This window comes from Tenrec ecaudatus, chromosome X, assembly GCF_050624435.1.
Source record: "Tenrec ecaudatus isolate mTenEca1 chromosome X, mTenEca1.hap1, whole genome shotgun sequence".
NCBI lineage: Eukaryota > Metazoa > Chordata > Mammalia > Afrosoricida > Tenrecidae > Tenrec > Tenrec ecaudatus.
Genome location: NC_134548.1, coordinates 81,693,476 through 81,714,967, shown reverse-complemented (window position 1 = coordinate 81,714,967; position 21,492 = coordinate 81,693,476). Strand labels below are relative to the sequence as shown.

The following is a 21,492-nucleotide window of genomic DNA, read 5'->3' as shown; positions in this document are numbered from 1 at the left end:
GAAAAGACAAGATGCAAGGCTCGAGTTGCCATATTGTATGATTTTATGGGAAATTTTTTTACATGATGCAGGAAGCATCCAAGAAAGATGGAAAGAATACACCGAGTCACCGTACCAAAAAGAACTAGTCTACATTCCACCATTTCAGGAGGTAGCATATGTGCAAGAACCAATGGTGCCAACTCACTGGAAGAGATCCATATTTGTGACCATTCCAAAGAATGGTGACCCAACAGAATGCTCAAAGTGTAGAATGATACCATTGATATCCACACAAGTAAAATTTTCTTCAGCTCATCCAACAACTGTTACAGAAGCACATTGACAGGGAACTGTTAGAAGTTCAGGCCAGACATGAAGCAGGGAACCAAGGGAAGGGTCTGTTGGGATGGCCCCAATTTAAACTACATGGACAACCACCTCTGTCCCACCAAAAGAATTCTCTTCAGAGGACAGCATTGAAGCTATAGCTCAAGGAGAGGGGTGTGTCTGATCTGAGCACACTGGAGCAAACAAGGAGGGAAGGAGAGAGAGTGGAACACATACTGGCCCACCAAGCCCTGAGGATGGTATTCCTGCTGAGAGCAGCCATTGCACAGAGAGGACCATAGGGACGGCCCCATCACAAGACACAATGTCACTCACTGCCCGTAGTGCTACACAGAGCGACAACACTGGAGGCACATTGCAGGGATTGTGCCCAATCTAGACCCGACCACACCAGGGCAAAACGCTAAGGGTGTGCAACAGAGCAGCAAGGGGAGCAAAGCAATGAAGTCCCCAGGGAATACCAAAAAATAGACTTTGGGGCCAGAGTATGACAACCCATCAGACTCGACTGGAAAACACCCCGAAAGCTCTAAAAACCAACCTGCAACTACTTATAGGCTTTTCTTTTTTGTCGTTGGTTTTATTGCTGTTGTTTTCTTTTCTTTTGTTGTTTTGTTTTGCTCTGTCTTGTTTTTGTGCCTACTATTGTCTCTGCATGTCTATCTAGATAAGATAGGTGGTTTAAACAATCCAAAGGAGAAAACAATGGGATCTAGGGTGGGGGGAAGGGAAGAGGGGGAAATGGGGGAAAAGGAAGTAGGTGTTAATAAACCCAGGGACAAGGGAACAATAAGTAATCTAAAATCGATGGTGAGGGGAGCATAGGATGCCTGGTAGGGTTTGATCAAGAGCAATGTAACCAAGAGGAATAACTGAAACCCAAATGAAGGTTGAACTTGATGGTGGGACAAGAGGAAAGTAAAAGGAAATAGAGGAACTTGGAGGCAAAGGACATTTATAGAAGTCTAAATACAGGCATGTGTATCTCTATATTTATATATAAGGATAGGAAATAGATCAATGTACATATATTTATAGGATAAGTATTAAGGTAGCAGACAGACATTGGGCCTCTACTCAAGTACTCCCGCAATGCAATGACACTTTGTTCTAATAACCCGATATCCCATGATGATCACCTTCCCGACATGATCACTGAAGACAAAAGGTGTGCATAAGAAAATGTGGTGAGGAAAGCTGATGGTGCCCAGCTATCAAAAGATATAGTGTCTGGGGTCTTAAAGGCCTGAAGACAAACAAGCGGCCATCTAGCTAAGAAGCACCAAAGCCCATATGGATGAAGCACACCAGCCTGTATGATCCTGAGGTGTTGATAGGATCAAGTATCAGGCATCAAATACCCAGAATAAAAATCACATTGATGTGAATGAGGGGGAGGGCAGAGTGAAGACCCAAAACCCATCTGCAGACAATTGGATATCCCCTTAAAGAAGAGTCACAAGGAAGAGCTTTCAGGTTGCAGTATAGCACCAATGAAACATACAACTTTCCTCTAGTTCTTTAATGCATCACTACCCCCCCCCACCACCCCTCAACTCTCATGATCCCAATTCTACCTTATAAATCCGGCTAGACAGAGCATGTACACTGGTACAGATAAGAGCTGGAAACAGAGGGAATCCAGGATAGATAAACCCCTTAGGGCCAATAAGGAGAGTAGCAATACCAGGAGGGTAAGGGGAGAAATGGGGAACCTATCACAATGATCTACATATAACCCCCTCCCTGGGGGACAGACAATAGCAAAGTGGATGAAAGGAGACATCTGTGCGTGTAAGACATGAAAATATAATAATAATTTATAAATTATCAAGGGTTTATGGGGAAGGGAGGAAAAAACAAGGAGCTGATACCAAGGGCTCAAGTAGAAAATACACTTTGAAAATTATAATGGAAACGTATGTACAAATGTGCTTGGCACAATGTATGTATGTATGTATTGTGATAAGAGCTGTATGAGTCCTCAATGAAATGATTTATTTTTAAAGAAGTTCAGGCCAGATTCTGAAGAGAATGTAGAACGAGGTATATCATTGTTGCTGTCAGATGGATCTTGACTGAAAGCAGAGACTAGCAGAAGGATGTTTACGTGTGTTTCATTGACTGTGCCAAGGCCTTTAACAGTGTGGACCATAACAGACTGTGTAAAACCTTGAGAAGAATGGGAATGCCAGAACACTTCATTGTGCTTATGAAGAACTTGTACATGGATCAAGAGGTAGTTGTGGGAACAGAACAAGGGAATGCTGTATAGTTTAAAATCAGGAAAGGTATGTGTCAGGATTGTATCCTCTCATCATACTTGTTCAAACTATATACTGAGAAAATTATCAAAGGAAGCTGAATTTTTTCATCAGTGCTACATCGCACCTTGACTGGCTCATCTAGTGCCTAAATGCTTCCTCGCCCCCCCCCCCCCCAATCATGATCCGAATTCTACCTTGAAAGTCTGGCTAGACCAGAGGATTTACACTGGTACAGATAGGAACTGGAAACACAGGGAATCCAGGGTGGATGATCCATTCAGGACCAATGGTGTGAGTGGCGATACTGGGAGGGTAGAGGGAGAGTGGGTTGGAAAGAGGGAACCGATTACAAGGATCTATATGTGACCTCCTCCCTGGGGGACGGACAACAGAAAAGTGGGTGAAGGGAGACGTCGGACAGAGCAAGAGATCACAAAATAATAATTTATAAATTATCAAAGGCTCATGAGGGAGAGGGGAGCAGGGAGGGGGGGGGGGAAATGAGGACCTGATGCCAGAGGCTTAAGTGGAGAGCAAATGTTTTGAGAACGATGAGGGCAATAAATGTACAGATGTGCTTTACATAATTGATGTATGTATGGATTGTGATAAGAGTTGTATAAGCCCCTAATAAAACAATTTTTAAAAGAAGCTGAATTATAGAAAGAACAGTGTGGCATCAGGAATAGAGGAAGGATTTTTAACAACCTGCAGTATGCAGATGACACAACCTTACTTACTGAAAGTGAGGAGAAATTGAAGGACTTACTTACTCAATGTAAGGAAGACCAAAATTCTCACAACTGAACCCATAGGCAACATCATGATAAATGGAGAAAAGGTTGAAGTTATCAAGTATTCTGTCTCACTTGGATTCTCAATCAATGCTCATGGAAGCATCTGTCAAGAGATCAAATGAAGTAGGCTCACATTTTCTTTAGAAAAGTGTGCTACAGCAAAGTGTGGTGAAACAATAGCTTCACACTTTGATCATTTTGTTTTCAAAGGGTATATATGCTTTTGAAAAAATAATTCTTTGGTGCTATGCATTTTATTATATGCAGATGCCAGTGTATATAAAACAACCCATGTGAAATAGAAATTCATGAAAATTCAGAGAGGTAGATGTTAAGGACTGACAAAAGTAGAAGTTTGTATAGTATGGCACATGTAACTGTGAAGACATGCTTTTGTACAAGCTTCACATTTAGTTCTCCTTGAATATTCACTGGTTCATGAAAAGTGGCTGAGGAAACCTTTAAAAGATTCATCTTACTACAAAAATGAACAGACTTTCTGGGGTCTAAAGGGATTTGTACTTGAAGATACTCCAGTCAGCAGGGGGTCATATTGAGCATTCTGCAGACAAAACTATTTCAAATCTGCAGCTCCCAGGGAAACTTTCACAAGGTCTGGCCAGGTCTCCAGCTGGAACTGCCAAACGACTTTCTTCATGGCGGCAACACTGGAAGAGCCAGTCATTGCAAGCAATAGGGCTGGGCTGTTTGCTTGGCGTGAGTTGGCCAGGCAAGATGGCAAGGCAGTGCAGCAGTGGGGGCCACAAAAATACTTTTGACTTATCTTCATTAAAAAAATTGTAAAACTTTAGCAAGACTGACAAGGGAAAAAGAGAGAAGACACATAGCTAAAATCAGAATTAAAATTAGATTAGAAATTAGAATATTAAGCCTATGGAAATAAGAGTTATGACAGATTATTTTCCACAATTGTTGGCCACTATATTAGAGAACTTAGATGAAAAAAACAAATTTATAAAAGAACATAAATAATCTAAATTTACTCAAAAAGAAATAAATATTCTCAACATATCAATAAAACATTAAGAAATTGAGTCAATAATAAAAATCCTCCCAACAAAGAAAAATTCTGGACCAGATGTCTTCATCAGGGAATTCTACCACAAACTTTTAAAAAGTATAACAATAACCTTTATTTAATTCATTAAAATATAGAAGAGTAAGGAAAATATCCTACCTGATTGTATAAAATCAGCATTACCCTAAAGCCAAAGCCCGATAACAACAGGAAAGAAACCTGAAGACCAATATCTGTTATAAATATAGATACCAAAATTCTCAGCAGAATAAATACAAATAAACCTAAGGGAACAACAAATTTAAAGGCTTAGACACCCCGACCATGTGGGATTTAACCCAGGAATACAAGGGTGGTTCATAATTAAACAGGTAATCAATATAATATATCTGTTTTAGAAACCAAAAGAGACCCTAATCTCAAACATAATTTAGGGAGTACATATATTAATTCTTTAAAGGGACAAAGACACAGTCACATCATCCAGTTGAGGGAGGCCATTAGTAGGAGGTCATTATGGTGTTCAAGGATTACAGTCAAGATGCTAGTTCAGTAAGGTATGGAACAAAAGGGACTGTAACAAATTCACGACTGCTAGCAGATCAATGCATCACAGTTACAAGTGATACTACAGAAGTGGGACCAGGCTCATGATTGGACACGTACATTATGTTAGATCAGGGGTTCTCAACCTATGGGTTGCCACCCCTTTGGGGGTTGAACGACCCTTTCACAGGGGTTGTCCGGTTCATAACGGTAGCAGAATTACAGTTATGAAGTAGCGATGAAAATAATGTTATGATTGGGGGGAGTCACCACAACATGAGGAACTGTATTAAAGTGTCAAAGAATTAGGAAGGTGGAGAATCACTGTGTTAGATAGAAGAGTTTACAAGATTTGTCCAGGGTCTTCCACTCAAGGCAATCAGGGCAAAATTAATAGGGCATGACTCATGACTATCTGATCTCCTGTATTGTTCCCTATCAAGGACACACCCAGACAACACCCCAAAAGAGATTGTTGGTCAATGGGCAAGCTAGAGAGCAATGGGCATAATTCACTTTGCAATGTATTCTGCCTGAGGGCAGGAATGTTTACATACTTGGTTAATGATTGGAAGGAATTCAATGGAGGCTTGATCAGAGTGGGGATTATGCAAATACAGTTTGAGTCTTTGCTGTCATCCATAGTCTTCTGCAAAATGGATGCTTAGAAGTGAAGCTCTAATACAATTACATTAATAGATGAAAGAGAAAGTGCAACAACACAATCTCAATATTGCAGAAAATATCTGACAACATCCAGCTGTCGTTAGTAATAAAAATCAGCCTGAATATTAGGAACAGAAGAGAAATTTCTCAACATAATGGAAAAATTTAAAAACTCACAGGTAAAGTCATTCTTAATGTAGAAAGACTAACAGTCCTCTGTCTAACATCGGGAACAAGACAAAGTTGCCATTCAGCATTGCCATCACTCACGCTGGATTGTGCTTTGCTATGATGCTGGAAGCTGTGCTACAGGTGTTTCAAGCACCAGCAGGATTACTCATAGCCAACAGTTTACAGTGAGACTTCCAGACTTAAACAACCTAGGAAGAAAGTCCTGGTGATTCACATCCAAATACCAGCCCATGTACACTATATAGACCACAACAGAATATATTGAATTAAAAATAATCATGAAGATGCTGCACAGCCAAGCAGCATTTAGGTCTGTTCCACATAAGGCCACCATCAGTTATTGCTGACAGGACAATACCTGAACACAACAAAAACAAATCCAATGCTCTACTGGAAGTCCTACCCATATAATGAGACAAGAAAAAGAAATAAAAGGTACTCAAATGAAAAAAAGAAAGAAGTAAAACGACTTCTATTCACAGATTGTATGATTCCATGCATATGTATATATGTGTGTATTTGTGTGTGTGTGCACCATCAAGTTAATGCTGACTCATAGCGACCCTCTGTGGGTGGTGGTGCTGACTGGTTGGTTCTAATTCATGCAGACCCTATAGGACAAAGAGGAGTGCCATATCTGACCTCCTGTGGACTCCATATTACCGTGAAGCAGGGATCAGACAGGCCTCCTCCTTCCAAACTTCTTTACCAAAAGTTCCTCCCATGACATTCTACTTCTATCCTGGGTTCCATAATTTGTTGCAGTGGCCACACAGAATATTGCCACCAGCAATATTCAGGATTAAGGGAGTTTCTTAGGGAAGTTTATAGATTAGCACAAGTCAATCAGTAAACAGTTACTGGTTCACAACACCTCTCCTCAGCCAGTAACTATGTCTCTCTCTAATCCTCAGTCTTTCAGTCACATGGTCTCTTGGTCTCTGACTCTGTAGGCCAACTCACTACTCTGTTTCATAGGCTCAGCATTACTCCTCGGTTCTCTCTCTCATCTCCTCGCCTTGGCTTCTGTTCCTGGTTTCTCACCTTTGCCTATCATCTCAGCCTCCGCCCCTTCAGACAGAGATCTCCAACATGCTCTGCTCACCACTGGGCTCTTCTCTCAATGGCCCTGGGATTTCTCTGTGCGTCCAAGATGGCTCTTATAAACTGAGTAATAGCTTTGATAGAGGTGTGGTTTTTGTTTTTTCAGCAGACCACATCCTCAAGGAAACATAGTGGTGGCTTGATTCACACTATTTACTAAATTAGAGACTTAATCCCACCTTATTTCCATCCATTAGTAGACTAGACAATCCCATCCAAAATGGGATTATAGCCACTGGCATAGAGGCTAGAATTTATAATCCATCACATAAAAGATTGTTGCTACATCTCAGCTATCCTCACAATTGTCATGTTTTGAGCCCATTGTTGCAAATATATCTTCCCAAAGAATTCACAAGAAAAATTCTAGAACTAAGAAATTAATTCAGTAAAGTCATAGGGTACAAGATTATTTCTATACATTACATTGTATATTTCTATGCTCTGGCAATGAGCAAGGTGAAAGAGAAATTAAGGGGGAAAATGTATTTACAATAGCATCTAAATGAATAAAACATCCAGGAATAAATTTAATCAGGTAAGTGAAAGATTTCTACAGTGTAAAGTATAAAACCCTGCTGAAAAGGGGGAGGGGATGTAGTGGAGACACAAAACCCACCTGCAAGGTAATTGGAGAGTCCCTCTCAGAAGGGCCACATGGAAAGGATGATAAATACAGGATGTGGTATAGCACTGATGAAACACATAACTGACCTCTAGTTCTTTAACATTTCCTCCATTTACTATTATGGCTTTTATTTGTTTTACCTCATTTGTCATGTTAGACTTGTGTATGTTCATTTGTATAATTAAGATTGTTGGATACATGAAAGCGAAGATAGATAACCCTTCAGAAACAGTAACAGGAGTAATCATTCCCTGAGGGAACAGGAAGTGAGTGGGGGAGGGGGGGCTGATAGCAATGATCACTGTATAACCCCACTCCGGGGGAGTGGATAACATAATTGTACGTGAATGGATATATTGGATAGTGTAAGATGCGGCAAAAAAGTGGGTCCCTTGGGGAGAAGGTGGGGGAGGGAGGGGATATAAGCTGATATCAAGGAGTTCAAGAAGAAAGAAAATGTTTTGAAACTGATTGTGGTAGCAATTGTACAATACTGCTTAATGTGATTGAGCTATGGGATGTTATGATATCTGTAAGAGCTCCCAATAAAATGATTTTTTTAAAAAAACACAGCTGAAAACAAATTAAAGAAGATCTAAATAAATGTAAAGACACTTCACATTCATAGATTGGAACACAATATTGTTAAGGTACGTATAGTGATGTACAGATTTAATGCAATGGCTATCACGTTTCCAACAGCCTTCTTTTCAGAAATAGAACAGCCAATTAGATGGAATTGCTATGGGACTAGAATAACCAAAAGAATCTTTAAAAAAGAAAAATATATCAAAAACGGACATTGCCAAATTTCAAACCATACTATAAAGCTACAGTGACAAAATCAGTGTGGTGCCGGTATAAGAATACATATATAGACTACTGGAATATAATTGAGAGATAGAAATATAACGCATACATCTATGTCTAATTGATTTTTTACAAGATTGCTAAATTTACTAAATGAGGGAAAAAACCTCTTCAACAAATAGTGCTTGGACAACTGAATCTTTATACATAAGAAGGAAATAACTGTATCTCCCATCACCTTTAAAAATTAACTCAAAATATACCAATAACAAAATATAAGAACTAAAAGTATAAAAATTCTTAGAAGAAAGCTTAGGAGTAAACCTTTAAGACCTCATTTTACAGTGGAATCATAGATATGACACCAAAAGAACAATATCACATAACAAAATATGTATTAATTATTGAATGGAGAACAAGTTTTCTCGGTAAACTTTTATCTAAATAGCAATAAATAGAAAATTGGATAAACTTAACACTATTAACATTTTTAAAAGTGAAGAAACTACCTACAGAATGGCAGGGCACATTTGGAAAGTACATATCTGATAAAGATTTAATATTCAGAATATAAAAGGAACTTCTATGGCTCAAAAACAAAAGGGCAAATAAACCGTTTTTAAAATGAGCAATAGATTTGAATAGACATTGCTCCAAAGAAGATATACAGATGGTCAATATACACACAAAATCAGGAGGGAGGGAAGGAGAGGGAGGGAGGGGGGAAAATGAGGAGCCTATACCAAGGGCTCAAGTAGTAAGAAAATAGTTTGAAAATGAGGATGGCAAAAAATGTACAAATTTGCTTGACACAATAGATGGATGTGTGGATTGTGATAAGAGTTGTATGAGCCTCCATATAAACTGATTCAAGAGAGAGAGAGAGAAATAGAAATAAACACACAAAAATATACTTCACATTTTTAAGCATGTTGTTGTTAGGTGCCATCAGGTAGGTTCCAAGCCTAGGCACAGCACAACAAAGCACTGCCTGGTCCGTTAACCATGGGGAAAATACAAATCAAAACCACAAGGAGATATCACTTCACACTCATTGGGATGGCTATTATAAGAAAATGACAAATGTTGGTGAAGATGAGAAATTATGAAATTCATACATTGCTGGTGATATAACGTGTTATGAGTTGGATTACTAAGCAGAATGTCAGAAGTTCAAATCCACCAAGCACATAGTAGGAAAGAGATAAAGCTTTCTGTTCCTTATAAAGATTTACAACCCCCGAAACCCACAGAAGCAGTTCTAGTGTGCTGCATAGGGTAGATATCCACTGGAACTGAATGGATAGCAGTGCATTTGGAATTCTAGTTTGGACTATTTCTCAGTATGGTTGATTAATTTACCATTGTATACCTGCACCACATTTTATTCATATATTCATCAGGCTGTTTTCACATTTGGATACTGTGAATAATACTGAAATTCACTTTGGTTTGCAAGGACCTGTTTTTTTTAAAACAATTTATTAGGGGTTCATGCAACTCTTACCACAGTCCATACATATACATACATCAATTGTATAAAGCACATCTGTACATTCTTTGTCCTAATCATTTTCTTTTTTTTCTCCTCTTCTTTTTTTACATTTTATTAGGGACTCATATAACTCTTATCACAATCCATACATATACATACATCAATTGTATAAAGCACACCCATACATTCCCTGCCCCAATCATTCTCAAAGCATTTGCTCTCCACTTAAGCCCTTTGCATCAGGTCCTCTTTTTTTCCCCTCCCTCCCCGCTCCCCCCTCCCTCCTGTGCCCTTGGTAATTTATACATCGTTATTTTGTCATATCTTGCCCTATCTGGAGTCTCCCTTCTCCCCCTTTTCTGCCATCCCTCTCCCAGGGAGGAGGTCACATGTGGATCCTTGTAATCAGTTCCCCCTTTCTAACCCACTCACCCTCCACTCTCCCAGCATCACCCCTCACACCCTTGGTCCTGAAGGTATCATCCACCCTGGATTCCCTGTGCCTCTAGCCCTCATATGTACCAGGGTACAACCTCTGCCCTATCCAGCCCTGCAAGGTAGAATTCAGATCATGGTAGTTGCGGGGAGGAAGAATCCAGGATCTGGGGGAAAGCTGTGTTCTTTATCGGTACTACCTCGCACCCTCATTAATCCATCTCCTCTCCTAAACCCCTCTATGAGGGGATCTCCATTGGCCGACACTTGGGCCTTGGGTCTCCACTCTGCACTTCCCCCTTCATTCAATATGGTATATATATATACATACATACATACACACATATATACATACATACACACACATATACACACATATATCTTTTTTTTGCATGATCCCTTATATCTGGTGCAAGGACCTGTTTTCAAGTTTTTAGTGTATATGCCTAGGGGTGGAATTGCTGTATCATATAATACTTATATGTTTAACATTTGAGGAACTAACTCCTTTTCACAATAGCTGTACTATTTTATAATTCCACTAACAATAATCAATGCTCCAACATGCTCCAAAGTCCATATCAGAGGGATGCAATGTGGAAACGCTACTAGGTAAACTAGACTCTGCCTCAAACATACCCTAACTCACTCCATGCACCTGTAATCTGAGGATTTAAGACTGAGACTACATGGTGTATGAAGAAGCAGAAGACAGCTATTGAATGGAATATTAAACTGTCAGTAGGTGGACTAACATTTATATGCTACTTCAATGCCCCACTTGCTGTATTGTGATATGCATTATCCTGGTAGACTTGTTTCTGACACTGTCAGTAAATATTATTTTAAGTGTTGCCTGACCACCAACTCCCTTTGTTTGTGCAAATAGTGCCCAGTCAATGATATTATAAAGAGAAAGGCTAATCAATGATATTATAAACAGGAAGTCCTTCTGCTCCAGGGAGAAAATCCATAAGATTCTCTGCTATAAATTAACAAGGATCTCCTTAAGGTGAACCAGAGTCAGATAAAAAACACAGATTCAGGAATGGATTTGGGGCTTGCACTTAATCCTAAATCCAATCTAACAACAACTAGTCCTTATGACATGTGCCTGCTCAATACTCACCCTCATGAAGGAGACACAGAAAACATGGTGCTATAGCAAAGTGTGGTGAAGAAATTAGATGGTCCCTGGCTGTTGGGTAGAATAATGTCTGGGGTCTTAAAGATTTATTTCCTGTGTTAGTCTGGATACATTAGAGAAACAAGTCCACAGAAACCCGTGTATAAGAGAGAGTGTTATGTAAAGGATAAGTGCGCATCAAGAAAACATTTCAACCCAGTGCTTCCCAAGCCCACAAGTCCAACATTAACCTATTAACCCATATGTCCAACACCAATCCACAAAGTCCTCCTCCATCTCACAAAACACGCACTATGATGCCGACTGCAGGAGGAAAGCTGAATCAGCGAATGTGTAAGCATCTCAGCACTGGCAGGTCTCTCTACATGGCTGCTCCAGCACCCAGTGCTGCATCAGATTAGGTCCATGTGGCTTCTCCTCGGGGATGTCTTGCAGGAAGTGAGCTTTGCCAGCTGAAGCAGGGAACTTGCTAAGGTAACTGCACACTGGCCCAACCAACACAAAGCAAGAGATCAGAGAATTCGAAAGGCAAGGCTCTCTGAGCCATTTATCTATCTGCTCTTCAATTAACCCCACATGTGTTTATCAGACAGGTTGACACAATAAACTTTAGCTAGCTCATTTCTAAACAAGCAGTAATCTAAGTGAGATATCAACTAAGTCCACATGGAAGAAGCACACCAGCCTGTGTGATCCAAGGATAGTAAATTACATAATCCAAATATAAAGGAGAGAATAGTATCAGAGTTTAAATTGTGAGATTCTGGTGTGCAGAAGGGTATGGATGACAATGGAATCCAAAAATACATTTTCAGGATCTGCACAGGGAATAAACATTAGGTGTTTTCCCTCTGACCATAATTGAAGGATGGGAATAACCTGGTTATCAGAGTATTGGAGAGATGACTATAGTAGATTAAAATGAAAAATCTGATTTGAACAATTAAAACCTTGTCATTTGATCTCCCTCTGACCCACTTTGGGCTTGATCTCATTTTAAATATTTTTTCTCTGTGTGTTTTCATATTGGGGTAACCTCTGTTGTATTTTTATCATCGTTGATAGCTTTCTTGATGTTTTGTTATGTGTTTTTCTCGGTTTTTCGGTATATGAAACCCAGGATAGGTGAATCTATAGAGACAATTACTACAATAAGTGTTCCTGGGGGGGGGGTACGATAACGGAGGTTGAGAGGGTAATGGGGAGATGATATCAAGGAGCTCAAGAAGGATGATTGAACTATGGAAAGGTATTTTGGAAGTTACATAATCTGTTGTCAACTTGAGACTATTAAAAGTGAAGGGGTGAAGTTTAGCCTGTCAATCAGGTCACAACTTGATGACCCCGTTTGGAAGTGCCACGGAAATAAATAGCTCACAGACAGACTCTCTGCTTCGTATTTCTGATGAAAAGACACACGGAGTTACGATAGAGCCCTAGAGCTTGAGGAGTCACATGGAGACCCATGCCAATGCTGAGATGCTTATACCGCCACTGGATCCACAAGACTTCCCACCCACTGGTCTATGATCTTCCTACATTCAGCATCATTGCATATATTTCGTGAGTCTGAAGAGGACTTCATAGATTGATATCAGAATATGGGCTAATATCGGACTTATGAACTTGATCTGGACTGTGCTGGGATGTTTTTTTCAATATTCAATTGCTCTTGTATATAAAGCTATTTCTTATACACATATGAGTCTCCCTGGATTTGTTTTCTAGTTTACCCAGACAAATACAGGTATAATGTCTGGATTAGCTACAAATAAAATAGTTTTGGGGGCGGGGGAGTGCTCCTAGTCAACATTTTTGTTCTTATTTTTTTCTTTAATCATAGTCATCTTAGTAGGTAAGAAATTATATGTTATTACTGTTTTTATTTACATTTCTATAAAGAATTTGGGAAAGACTATGCTGAGTGAAATAAATTAGTCACAAAAGGAAAAATATTATTTGATCACACTTACATGAAAATTTGAGACTAGACAAGTATATAGAGTATATTATTGGTTACCAAGGGCAGGTAGTAGGGAGAGGTAAGGAGAATCATTGTTTAGAGAACACTAAACTTATTTATTTGCTAACAATTTTATTGGCATATAATTCAATAGTTAAATTATGTGCAATCATCACCACAATAAATTTTAAAGCACTTACTTCTTTCTTTTAATCATTGTTATTATCACACTATTTCCCCCCAACCTCCCCTGTCATATCTCAAAGGAAGCATTAATCAAGTTATTGCCTCTCTAGATTTATCTATATGTAATTTCATATATAGAAAATCATAATAGAAATAACAACAAATAACTAAGTAAAACAGAGAAGAATCTTAATAGTAAAGAAATCAGAAAATATTAAAATGTTGAACAAATTTAAAACGGGTCAAAAGGGAGATCAAATGATAATGTATTAAATTTAGCCTAACTGCATCTGCCACAATCAATTTTATAATGCTCTATTTTTGATAACAAGGCAACTCACATCCCTCAACTATGGTCGGGGGGAATTCACTGGAGGCTTAATCCAGGTGTGGACCTTGCACATGGATTTAGACTTTCCACAGTCATCCATAAACTTCTGCAAACCAGATGCTCACAATTTAAACTCAATTTTAATTCCCTCCTTCAGATGTGGATTTTATAATTTACAGTCCTTGGATTACACTGACTAATGTGCTCTTTTAGATGGATATTTGTTTAAAGATAAGCCTTTAAGACCCCATACACTCTTCTTCCTGATAGTCAAGCACCATCTTCACCACACTTTGCATAGCACCCATATAATCAATTATCTCTTCATGGTGGCAAGCATTAAGCAGGACTATGTCATAGGAACTAATTGTTCTTGACAAGAGAACAATGAAAAATGTCAATGCAGCAAAAAGCTGGGTCTTTGAATGAATCAACAGAATCAACAGACCACTGCCAAACCTAACCAAGGTTAGGAAGGAGCAAACAACAATAGCCAGGATGAGGGATAAAACTGGGAAATCACAACAGACCCCAATGAGATTAAAAGGATAATCACAAAGTGCTATGAAAGTCTGTGCTCTAATGAATTCAACATCGTGGAAGACATGGACAAATACTTCGAAAAACTATCCCTCCCTACATTATCCCAGATAAAGGTCAAGAACCTCAACAGTTCCACAGCAACAGAAAAAATAGATATGGCTATCAAGAAACTATGAACGAGAAAAGCTCCTAGACCAGATGGCTCCACAGGATAACTCTATCAAGGATTCAGGGAAAAGCTGACACTAATACTCCACAAATTATTCCAGAGCATAAAAAAGATGGCAAACTGCCAAACTCATTCTGTGAAGCCAGTATAACTTTGATACCCAAACAGGGCAAGGATCTCTCAAGAATAGAGAACTACAGACTGATATCACTAATGAACATAGATGCAAAAATCCTAAACAAAATATTGGCCATGGAATACAAAAGTATATAAAATATATCATCCATCATGATCAGGTGGGATTCATTCCATGGATGCAGGGATGGTTCAACATCCGAAAGTCGATCAACATTATTTTCCACATTAATAAGAAAAAGGATAATAACCACATGATAATATCGATAGATGCAGAAAAAACACTTGACAACATCCAATACCCATTCCTAATTAAGACACTCAAGAAGATAAGAATGAAAGGAAAATTCGTCAAGCTAATACAAGCTATCTATGAAAAGTCAACAACCAGCATCAAAGTCAATGGAGAAAAGACTAAAACAATCCCACTGACAAATGGGACGACATAAGGATTCCCTTTGTCCCCACTGCTATTCAACATCATACTGGAGGTCCTAGATAACAACATAAGACAGTAGAAGGACATTAAAAGTATCAGGGAGAAGAGGAGGTGAAGCTATCGCTATTTGCAGATGACATGATTCTTTACATTGAAAATCCCAAAAGCTCCACTACAGGAGTACTGGCAATAATAGAGGAATATGGAAGAGTGGCAGGATACAAGATCAATAATCAGAAGTCTATTGGTTTGCTATACATATTGGCCAAGACCACAGAAGAGATCAAGAAGGCAGTAGCCTTCACAAGAGTCAAGAAAAAACATAGAAATATCTAGGATATATCTAACAAAAAACCCCAAAAGATTTATACAAGGAAAACTACAGAGCCCTGCTACAGGAAAGCAAAAGCGACCCCCAAAGATGGAGGAATGTCCTATGTTTTGAGAATGTTGAGGGTAACGAATGTACAAATGTGCTTTATACAATTGATGTATGTATGGACTGTGATAAGAGTTGTAGGAACCCCCAATAAAATGATTTTTTTAAAAAGAAAACCCGGGATCTAAAAAAAAGAAAGAATTTTATATAAATGAACAATTGTATAATAAGAAAACATCCAAGCCCAGTTCAGATCAAATATATAAGTCAGATATTAGCCGATACATCTGATACCAGTCTATAAGTTCCTCTTCAGACTCATGAAACACATGCAATGACACTGAGTGCAGGAAGATCACAGGGCATTGGGTGGAAAGTCTTGTGGATCCATTGGTGGTAGAAGCATCTTAGCACTCTTGGAGGTCTCCACATGGCTCCTCCAGCTCCAGGGCACTAACTGCATTGGTGTATCTCCATGTGGCTTATCAACAGGAATGTCTCATGGGAAGAGAGAGTGGGTCTGGACTTCAGTGAGTTCTTTATCTCCTTAGTGCCTCCAGTCATGCTGCGACCCTATTGACAGGCTAAAGTCCACCACTTCACTTTTAGTAGTGTCAAGTTGACACCAGATTATTATGTAACTACCACCCACATGGGCATAAACTCAGAAGAGGTAAGAAATAGAACACTACCAGTGACCAGTCATCTATGCTCCAATGTTTATTGTGGTGCAAATCATAATCACAAAGCATTGGAAACAAACCTAAATTTCCATTGATAGACGAGTGGACTAGAAAACTATGGTACATACACACAGTGGAATACTACACATCACTAAAAAGCACTGATGATCACATGAAGCAAAGGATCTCATGGGAAGAGTAGGAGGAAATTATGCTAAACAAAGTTAGGCAATTACAAAAAGACAAGTACAACATGAGTACACTGAGGTAAGTGTAATCAGCACAGTAGGTATAAAAGAAAAGTCACTTATCTCACACGATACGGTTTGAAGTACAGGCAATCAGGCAGGGGACAGGAAAAACCTCAAGGATGTACATATAATTACAACACAAAGAAGAGGAAAGTGGGGGGGGGGGGACAAAAAAAGAGGGAGTCAATGGAACTGGGGGAGCAGGGCACTAATCCACCAAGGAGGAAGGTATTGTTTATGTCTCCACAGATATGGGAGTGTGAGTGAAGACCCTATCACGGCACACCAGACCCTGAGGGCAACATAATCACATGGAGCAACTCATGAACAGAGAGGGTTCTAGGGCCGGCCCCAATCAGAGCCAAACTGACCCCCTCCCTAGAAGTATGTGTTACAGAGGACAACACTAAATTTACAGGTTGAGGAGTGGGGCCAGCCTACCACAACCACATGGAAGCAAACTAAGAAGGAAAAATAGTGAGTGTGGGACTAGACACCATGCCAGCACACCAAGCCCTGAGGACAATGTCCCTGCATGAAGCTGCTAAGTCACAGAGAGGCCTGTAGGGCCGACAACAGCTCGAGACATGATGTACCCTCTCTGGAGAATATCGCGATAGAAGACAACACTGGTGACACATGGCAGGGAGTGAGCCTGGTCTGACCCCCCTGCCACAGTGGGGCGAACCAAGAAGGGAATATAACAGATCAGCAACGGGAGCAAAGCAAACCACAAAACCCCTGAGGAGCCCTGAAAATAGACTTCAGGCTAGGAGGGGAAGTTCCCAGAACCCTCCAGGACCAGTGAGGCGATAGTCATAAAGGTCAGCAGACAGACCTGGAATTATGCATGCTTTTTTGTTTTTTTTGCTAGTGTTTTTCTTTTGATACAATCGTTTGTTTTCTTTTTCTTTTATCTCTGTTATTGTTGCTTTCCCTACCTATAAAATATAGGCATGGAAAGCAAGCCCCAGGAGAAAGCAAGAGGATGGAAGCTTCTGGAGGGACTTGGGGCGGGGGGAGGTAGGGTAAGGAAGAGGTGAGCAAACAATGCCATAGATGGAGGAACAACTAGGGGATTAAATTTAACAATGAGGAAGACATGGAGATTCTGGTGGTGTTGGAGCAACAGCAATCTAGCTGAGAGGAAATACTAAGGAGTGGAAGGGTGAGCCTGATGGTGGGATAGGAGAAAGGTGAAAGGAAACAGAGAAAAACCTAGGAGGGAAAGCTATGTATAGAGGCTTAAGCACATGTGTGTACATATGTAAATATATGATTCATTAAGATAGAGGTATCGGCCTATGCACATATGGTAATATATTGAGGAAGTGTACAAACTTTGGGCCTCTGTTCAAATCCTCCCTCAACACAAGAACCCTTTGTTCTAACAACCTGGCATTCTGTGATGGTCACCCTCCCAGCACAATCGCTGAAGACAAAATGGGTGCATGAGCAAATGTGGTGAAGAAAGCTGATGGTGCCCAGCTATCAAAAGATATAGGGCCTGGAGTCTTAAAGGGCCTGGAGTCTTAAAGGGCCTGGAGTCTTGAAGATAAACAAGCGGGCATCTAGCAGAGAAGCCACAAGGCTACATGGAAGTAGCACACCAGCCTGTGCAATCATGAGTGTCAACAGGATCAGGTAACAGGCATCGGAAGACCCAAAACAAACAAGCAAACAGAAACATATTGTTGAGAACGAGGGCTGTTGGAGCAGAGACCCAAAACTCGTCTGTAGGTAATAGGACATCCCCTCACACACAAGAAAGGGATGAGTCAACTAGGGGGCAGTGTAGCATCGATGAAACATCCAATCTTCCTCTGGCTCTTTGAGGCTTCCTCACCCACCACTATCATGATTCCTGTCCTGCCTTTCAGTTCTGAGTAGACTAGAGCATGTACACTAGTACAGTTAAGAGCTCAGGACACACAAAATTCAGGTCAGATAAATCCCTCAGGAACAGAAATGGGAGTAGTGATACCAGGAGGGTAGGAGAAGGTGGGGGGAGGTAGGGAGGAAGGGGTAACCAATCGCAACGATTGATGTATAACCCCCTCCCTCCCTTGTGAAACAAACAACAGAAACGTGGGTGAAGGGAGACAGTGGTCGGCATAAAATATGAAAATAATAATTTATCAAGGGGTCAGGAGTGTGGGAGATGGTGGATGGTGGATGGAGGGAGGGAAAAACAGAGGAGCCGATGCCAAGGACTCAAATGGAAAGTAAATGTTTCGAAAATAATGATGACAACATATGTATAAATATGCTTGATACAATTAATGTATGGATTGTTATAAGAGCTGTAAGAGCCACTAATAAAATTATTTTAAAAATGAAGAACTAATTGTTCTTAGATTGGGGCTAGAATTAAGTGTGATCCCCAAATCCATTCACATATCTCTGCTTTACATGTGTCTCTGATTCACTTTAAAGGCATCATTATCATTTTATGATAGAGAACATTATCAATCATCCCCCTATAGACTAAATTAATTCTATGGATGGTGTCATTAATTTAGCCAATAGTATAGAATTTAAAACACTGTTGAGAAAAAGAAATTATAGAAGTGTACGCCAGGTATGAACCACAATACATGACTTGTTGACTTAATTCTTACTGGCTGGACATTATTTACACAAACATTGGAGAACGGTGATAGAGTGAAACTTTCAATAACATTTATTCACAAAAACAGAAACATACTAACTGAGGAGGACATTAAAACAACAAATATATGGTTGTCCTAGCCCATCATTCATTGGACACCCTTAAAGCAAGAATTTTGAACCAGAGTCCAATGACCACCAGTTCTATAACCTTGGGATAGCAGTCATCTGCTTCTCACACTAGGGAAGTTTAGCATTAAGTACAAGGGCTACAGGTGAGTTGAGGAAAAAATCCAGTTCACTTTGTGAGATTTCATCATCAAGTCATTCTGGTATGGTCTATGAAGGATGTTGTGCACCTTGAAAGAATAAAGTCTAAATTTCTAGTAGTCTATAGCTCATGGTCTTGGTCACCAAGGGCTAGAAACTAGGTCCAAAGTGTCCAATTAGAGACCTAGTACAAGGCATATTGTCCCCTTGGTTTCTATATAAGTATTGTTAAGCAGTGTTTTCTTCCCAGTGGGAGGTTGCTCCTCTGTTTACCAACCAACAGAAATGTAGTTACCTTCTCTGAGACGTACATGCTCCCCTTCCCCCATCTTGACCTGAATTTCCAGAAAGATTTGCTTATCACTCTAGTAGGATGTCTTTTGGTAGAGATGACCTTAGCACAATGTTGTATGGCAGCAACTGGATGGTCTTCTTCCTCTTCCTCCAGCTTGAAAAACTGACCCCACCTGAGGTGAGGTCTCTTCTGTCAAAGTGGTTTATAAGATGTATATATAGAGAGGGTGATACATGGCTCATGGACACAAGGCAGGTTCCCCACCTCGTTGCTCGGGAGACAAAGTAGAAGATAACATAACCTGAGAGCAGAAGCCTGCCTTTAGCTTTGTGTTTATCCTTATAGTAGTAGACTCATACAGTATTTGTATTTTTTTGTGAGCAATTAACTTCACTCATCATAATGGTTTCTGGGTCCCTTCATATCATTAAATGTTTCCTGATTTTATTGCTGCTCTTTTTGGGATGCATAGCATTCCATTGTGTGTACCAGTTTCTTTATCCATTCTTCTACTGATGGGCATTTGGGCTGTTTCCGGCTTCTTATTATTGTGAACTATGCTACACTGAACATGAGAATATTACATCTAGTAAACACTAAACTCCTGATAAGGGTGATAAAAAAATTGGAATGGTTAATAATGGCAGTTTAACAACACGATGAACATCATGTCACTGAATTGTACATGTGAACATTACTGATTAAACAGTAAATGTTTTCTTAAATATATTTATATATTTACACAGTAAAAATGAGGGGGAGCTAAATTACAATTGCCATCAATCCAATAATTCTATTACTTAAGTATGTGACCAAAAGACTTGAAAGTGGGGACTCAAATAGATATTTGTGCATCAAGATTCACTGAAGTATTGTTCACAACAGTCAAAAGGCAAAAACAACCAAAATGTCCATCAACTGATGAATAGATAAACAAAACATACAATCATGCATGCTATGATATGGGTGAGCCTTGAAAACATGTTGAATGAAATGTGCCAGACACAAAAAGACAAATATGATATAATTCCCCCTTTAGTGGTTGCTAATGGCTGCGTGAAGGGAGAATGGAGAATTGTTACATAAGGTTTATTGAGTTTCTGTATGAAGTGATGAAAATTTTTGGACACAATACTGCTTGATGTGATTGGACTATAGACTATGATATCTGTATTAATGGATTTGAATAAAAAGGCGGAAATAAGAAAAATGTTTGGACATGAATTGTGTTGATGATTGCACAACATGGTGAATGCAATTAATGTCACTGAATTGTACACAGAAAATCTGTTTAATTGCATTTTTTGTTATATACACTTTACCACTACACATTTTTAATCAAAAGAAGAAGGAAGTAGAGTGAAATATTTAGTGTTATAAGTGAAAAGTAGCACCAACATAGAATTCTCAGGCATAGAATTATACTTCAAAAGGGAAGGAAGTATAGTACTTTTCAGACTTACTTGCCTTCCCCATGCCCTCTTCGCAAAACTGACTCCAGTAGATTCAGTTTGGCAAAAATGTTAAAAAGAAGTTTTACAGAGAATTAGGAAATTACAGAGTAGAATCTTGGATCTACCTAAAGAAAGACTTCTTGAAAAAGAATAAATGAAAAAAACAACCAACGTATTTTATATGTCTTATTCATAACTTATCCATCAGATAACACATTGTTTAAATTGTAATTTCAACATGTTGAATAATTATGTAGCTTATAGGTAAGTAAAATGTATGGAAGCAATGCTACATCAGACTGGGGGAGGAATATTTTGTTATATGAGT

The 21,492-nt window shown here is 39.3% G+C and overlaps 1 pseudogene; it reads right to left on the bottom strand.

Moving 5' to 3' along the window:
- Window positions 1-3,872: 3,872 nt before the first annotated feature.
- On the bottom strand, window positions 3,873-4,079 carry LOC142434381 (guanine nucleotide-binding protein G(I)/G(S)/G(O) subunit gamma-5 pseudogene; annotated as a pseudogene).
- Window positions 4,080-21,492: the final 17,413 nt, after the last annotated feature.